Genomic DNA, 6,000 nt, shown 5'->3' with positions numbered 1-6,000 from the left:
AAGTAGCTGAGGCTGGCCACGAACCTGCTGTCCTGTCTCAGCCTCCTAAGTACTGTTACTACAAGTACGTGCCACCACACCTGGCTTATTTTTTATTTTATTTTTTATTTCTTTTGGTAGTACTGGGGGTGGAACTCAGGGCCTTTCTACCTCCGGTCTATACTCCCAGACCTATTTTCTATTTTATTTGGAAACAGGGTCTCACTAAGTTTCTGAGAGCCTCACTAAGTAGCTGAGGCTGGCTTCGAACCCGTGCGATCCTCCTGTCTCAGCCTCCAAGTGCTGGGATTACAAGTGTGCACCAACATGCCCGGCTTAATTTTTTTGTTTTGAAGCAGATTCTCACTAGGTTGCTGAGAGTTTCCCTAAATTGCCGAGGCTGGTCTTGAATCTGTGATCCTCCTGCTTTAATCTCCGAAGTACTGGGACTGCCTGGCTCTCAGAGGGCTTTTTAAGACAAGTCAGGGTCACTAGATTTGAAAATAACACCGGCCAGGCGTTCTGGCCCACGCTTGTAATCCCAGCGCTTGGGAGGCTGAGACAGGAGGATGGCACAGGTTCAAAGCCAGCCTCAGCTTCTTAGTGAGGCTCTCAGCAACTTAGTGAGACCCTGTTTCCAAATAAAGTATAAAAATAAGTCTGGGAGTATAGCCCGGAGGTAGAACAGCCCCTCAGTTCCACCTTCAGTACCACTAAATAAATAAATAAATAGTTAAAAAATAAATAAATGGGGAAAAAAGTAAAAGAAAATAACACCAACACAAAACATTAAAAGTCCTCTTTGCTGCCAGTGGTGACTTTGAATTTCTGAGAACCTCTAGAAAGACACATTTCTCTAGGCCTCTTCTGCTTGGCCATGATTTTGTCTGGGTATTTTTTAACCCCCTTTCATCCTTCTCTCCTTAGTTCTTCCCTCTCCTACCTCCACCGTGCTCTAATCCACCAAACAGCGAGCATGTTGAGAACATATGTGCTCAGCTGTGCTTGCTTGACGCATACTTTACCTGGAATGACCTGGCCCCAATTCTAGACCATGGTCAGTGGTTGATGAGAAGCCCCTGTAGGTTTGAAAGAGGGAAAATCTAAGATCTGATTTTATTATTATATTATATTTTAATAATAATAGTTATTATTATTATTATTATTATTATTATTATTATTATTATTACAGTACTGGGGATGGAACCCAGGGGCATTCTACCTCTAAGCTACACTCTCAGCCCTATTTTTTTAGTCATTTTATTTTTTATTTTTGAAATTGGGTCTCACTGAGTTGTGAAGGGCCTAGCTAAGTAGCTGAGGCTGTCTGAGAACCGCGATTCTCTGGTCTCAGCCTCCCAAAGGCTAGGATTACAAGCGTGCACCACCACATCTGGGTTTATTTATGTTTTTGTTTTTATTTTTGTCTGTTTTGCAGTATTGAGGATGGAACCCAGGGGCATTCTATCTCTGAGCTACACTCCCAACCCTATTTTTTAGTCTTTTATTTTTTTGAACCAGGGTCTCACTGAGTTGCAAAGGACCTCACTAAGTAGCTGAGGATGTCTGTGAACCGCGATCCTCCGGTCTCCGCCTCCCAGATGCTGGGATTACAAGCGTGCACCACCACGCCCAGCTTTGATTTATGTTTTGAAAATATTTATTCTGATGACGATATAGAGAGGAGATGAAGGTACAGGTGTGGAAGCTAACGAGTGTTAGCAATGGTCCAGGAGAAGAGGCGGCAGAGGAAACAGTGAAAAACAGTCAAATCTGGATGCATTTTGAAGACAGAATTAGAATTTTGGATATATATTGGAGATGTAGCCAACAAAACGTGCTGATAGACTGGACTTGGGCTGTGATAGAAAGCACAGAATTAAGGAAGAAAAGCCAGCAAGGCCTGAACAAAGCCTCCTCTATTTGTGCTATAATGTGAGATGTTCAATACACAGTTGTGGTTTTAAATTGAGACACAACTGTGATTATGGCTTAAAAAAAAACCTTGACTGAAAGAGCTGTCTATTGGCCATTTTGAGTGCATGAGGTGAATGTCTTGGTTTTCCCCAACTACATGAACCAACATTATTAGCACCTGCAAATTGCTAGACACTGCATTAGGCTTTTTCATAAAAGTCACATCATTTAGCTTTCCCCCAAACCCTGAGAAGTCAGATTCTCCCCATTTTACAGAGAAGGAAACTTAAGAGTTGGTTTGTGGTTTGACTGAAGTTACGCAGCCAGTGAGGGGCTGAGGCGAGATCTGAAGTCAAATTTGACTGTGATGTCCATCCATGCTCTTTGTCACTGAACAATCAAGATTTCCCAAACTTTTCCCCTTATTACCTGAAAGCTTCTGTTGGCTCTCATGTGCCCTACTTAAGAGCCCCAGGCTGGCAAACACGACAGCTTTGTTCTTTCTGCAGCCATCCTCTGACCTGGCTAGTGATTTAGGACAAGCTTCTTAATTTGATGGTGTCTCAGCCTTCACACATTGTAAGCAGGGCTAGTAATTACTGATGGAGAAAATGCTTTGAAATCTGCAGATGAAAGGACCTGCAGCCACAAAGCCACGAGTGCACATACTTTCTTTCCCATGGACCTGCCTTACGCCCCCCCCCCCTTTCATATACTTTCTCTCTTTCTTTGTATGGTACCGAGGATTGAACCTTAGGGCCTTGTGCATGCTAGGAAAGAACTCTACCACTGAGTTATGGCTTGAGCCCATTTCATTTTACTTTGAGACAGAGTTCCAGAAATTGCCCAAGCAGGCCTTAAATTTGTGATCCTCTTATCTCAGACTTCTGAGTAGTTGGGATTGCAGGCATGTGACACCATACCTGGCTCTTTTTGGTTTCTTACAACTTCCAGGACCCTTAATAAGACAGGGAGAGGACAGAAAGGAAACAGCAACTATACAACTGAATTTGCTTTTTCACTAGCAGCCAACGCACTTTGGGGCATAGATGTAATAATCTTCCTTAATCGTAGTACTCAATAAATATTACTGACAGATGAAAATTTATTCAAAACACCATTAAACAAAATTTTGAAAACTTTTGCAAATTATTTCTATTTTTGTGTTCAGTCTACTTAAACGCTAAATGTTCTCCAGTAGGAATGAAAAAAAGCTAACACTTATCTAGCATCTGCTACGTGCTGGGTATCAGGCTTCCACATGAAATCTCCCTAGTCATCATTATAGCATGAGCAGGTAGGTGTTATTATTACCTTCAGTTTACAGAGAAGACAACCATGGCTTGGTATAGTTCACTGACGTATCCAGTGTTCGAAAATTAAGATGCTATAGAAGCTGGGTGTGTTAGTACATGCCTGTAATCCCAGTACTCGGGAGGCTGAGAGAGGATTGCAGATTTGAGGCCATACTCAGAAACGTAGAGAGATTTCTGTTTCAAAATAAAAATAAGATTGAGTTGACAGCGTAGCTTAGAGGTACAAAGCCTCTGGGTTCAATTCCCAATAACACACACACACACACACACACACACACACACACACACATTAGAGCCAAGCATGGACCAAGCTGGGGCTTCCCAGTTCTAAATTCAGGCCCAGGACATCCCACTGTACTGACAAATTAGCAGGGATGTCACTTTTGAAGTGTCCTGTCACACCCCGGGTGTGTGTGTGGCATTTAAAAGCTGTTGACTGTTTTTTTCCTGGCTCAGTCTCTGGCACTGGGACAGTTACTGGTGTAGTACAATTGTTATTATTGTGCAGCCTCACATATTCTTTCTGCCCTGGGCAAAAACGAACAATGATGGGCTATATTTATGAAATCAGCAGCTTGGAAGCATGAGCGCCAGATAAGCATGACAATTGTAGTACTTTTTAAAAAACAATTTTATGGGGGCACAATAATTATGCACAGTAGCGGATTTGCTGCAACATACTATAATTTGATTGATTTCATCCCGCAGTGCCTCCTCTTTTCCTCCCCTCCATCCCCCTCTTCCCCTCTGTCTACAAAAATATGGAAAGCTTCACAAATATGTGTGTCATCCTTGCACAGGGACCAGGCTCATCGTTTCTGTATCATTTCAATTTCAGTGTATGCACTGCCAAAGCAAACACTGTAGTGTGTATTTTTTAATAGCTTAGCACCATTTATGTGGAAGGCCTTTTTCAAAGAATCATGCAAATAAATTGGTTCTTTGTATATCCAGAGAATTCCTCACAGTTCCCTCCCCCACAGTTTCAATCAGTCATCCTGCATTTCTCAACTTTATTTATGCTGACGATACGGATGTGCAGTGCTCATGAGGAGCTGATAGCACAGTTACTTCCAAGAGGTAGAAATCAAAGAAACAAAGTCACCATGATTTCCTTTAAGGGTGGGCTTGGGGGGGGCAGTGGGGTTAGAATAGGATAGAAAGAGACTGTGCATGATTTATTTATTTATTTATTTATTTATTTATTTATTTTATTTTAGGTACTGGGGCTGGAACCCAGGAGCATTCTACTTCCTAGCTATATCCCAGCCCTCTTTGTGTGTGTGTGGGGGGGTGTCTGGGGATGGAACCCAGGAGCATTCGACCTCCAAGCTACACCCTCTGCCCTATTTTTTATTCTTTATTTTTTATTTTTTTATTTTTATTTATTTATTTATTTATTTTTTTTGGTGGTTCTAGGGTTCCTGGAAGCCCTTCTACCTCCGGGCTACACTCCCAGACCTATTTTATATTTTTATTTGGAAACAGGGTCTCTTAAGCCAGGAAGGCTGGCTTCGAACCTGCGTGATCCTCCTGTCTCCGCCTCCCAAGCGCGGGGATTACAAGCGTGCGCCACCACGCCCGGCTTATTCTTTATTTTGAAACCGGGTCTCACTAAGTTGCGGAGGGCCTCACTAAGTAGCTGAGGTTGTCAACGGACTGCGATCCTCCTGTACCCCGCCTCCTGAATGCGGGCATTATAAGCATGCACCACCACGCCTGGCTCTATTTTTCTATTCTTTATTTTGAAACAGGGTCTCACTGAGTTGCAAAGGGCCTCATTGAGTAGCTGAGGCTGTCCGTAAACCACAATCCTCTTGTCTCAGCGTCCCGAATGCTGTGATTACACCACACCTGGCATGTGCATGATTTAAAATATGCAAGGTGGTACATGATTTTAAGTCTTCCATTTAAGCTCACCCCAGGTTTAGGGTTACCATAAATTCAGAGTCTCGTCTTCAGCTTGCCATGTTTAAGAGCACTGTTTCATGAGGTCTTCTTAGGAGTGATTAATTTCTGCAGGACACAGCAACATGCCCTATTAAAAAACACATGTAGCTGGGCGTGGTGCCGTGCATGCTTGTAATTCCAGTGCTGGAAGGCTGAGACAGAAGGATTACAGGTCCATGGCCAGCCTCAGCAATTTAGTGAGGCCCTCTACAATTTAATGACACCCTGTTTCAAAATATAAAATAAAATAGGGCTGGGGGTGTAGCTCAGAGGTAGAACACTACTGGGTTCAACTCCTAGCACCCCCGCTGCACACACACATGATATTTGGCCAGGTGTGGTGGCACACACTTGTAATCCCAGTACTTGGGACTGAGACAGGATGATCACAGGTTTGTAGTCAGCTTCAGTTATTTAGTGAGGCCTTCTGCAGCTTAGTAAGACCTTGTTTCAAAATAAAGAATAAAAAGGGTGCTAGGGGTATAACTTGGAGGAACAGTGCTTCTGGGTTTGATCCCAGCACCCCCCCCCAAAAAAAAAGAAAGAAAGAAAAAAAGAAAAGAAAAGAAAAGAAAGAAGAAAAATACTTTTTTGGATACTGAGGATGGAACCTGGAACCTGGAACATTTTACCTCCAAGGTATATTCCCAGCTCTTTTATTTTTATACTGAAACAGGGTCTGACAAGGTTGATGAGAGTCTCACTACTTGCTGAGGCTGTCCTCAAACCTGCAATCCTCCTGTCTCAGCCTACCAAATACTGGGATTACAAGCATATACCATCATACCTGACTTAAAAAGCACATTTGAATCAGAAATCCTGTGTATTTTAACCCTCA

This window comes from Muscardinus avellanarius (assembly GCF_963383645.1).
Source record: "Muscardinus avellanarius genome assembly, chromosome: 3".
Classification (NCBI taxonomy): domain Eukaryota; kingdom Metazoa; phylum Chordata; class Mammalia; order Rodentia; family Gliridae; genus Muscardinus; species Muscardinus avellanarius.
The sequence above is the reverse complement of the archived record's forward strand: the minus strand, read 5'-3'. Positions refer to the sequence as shown.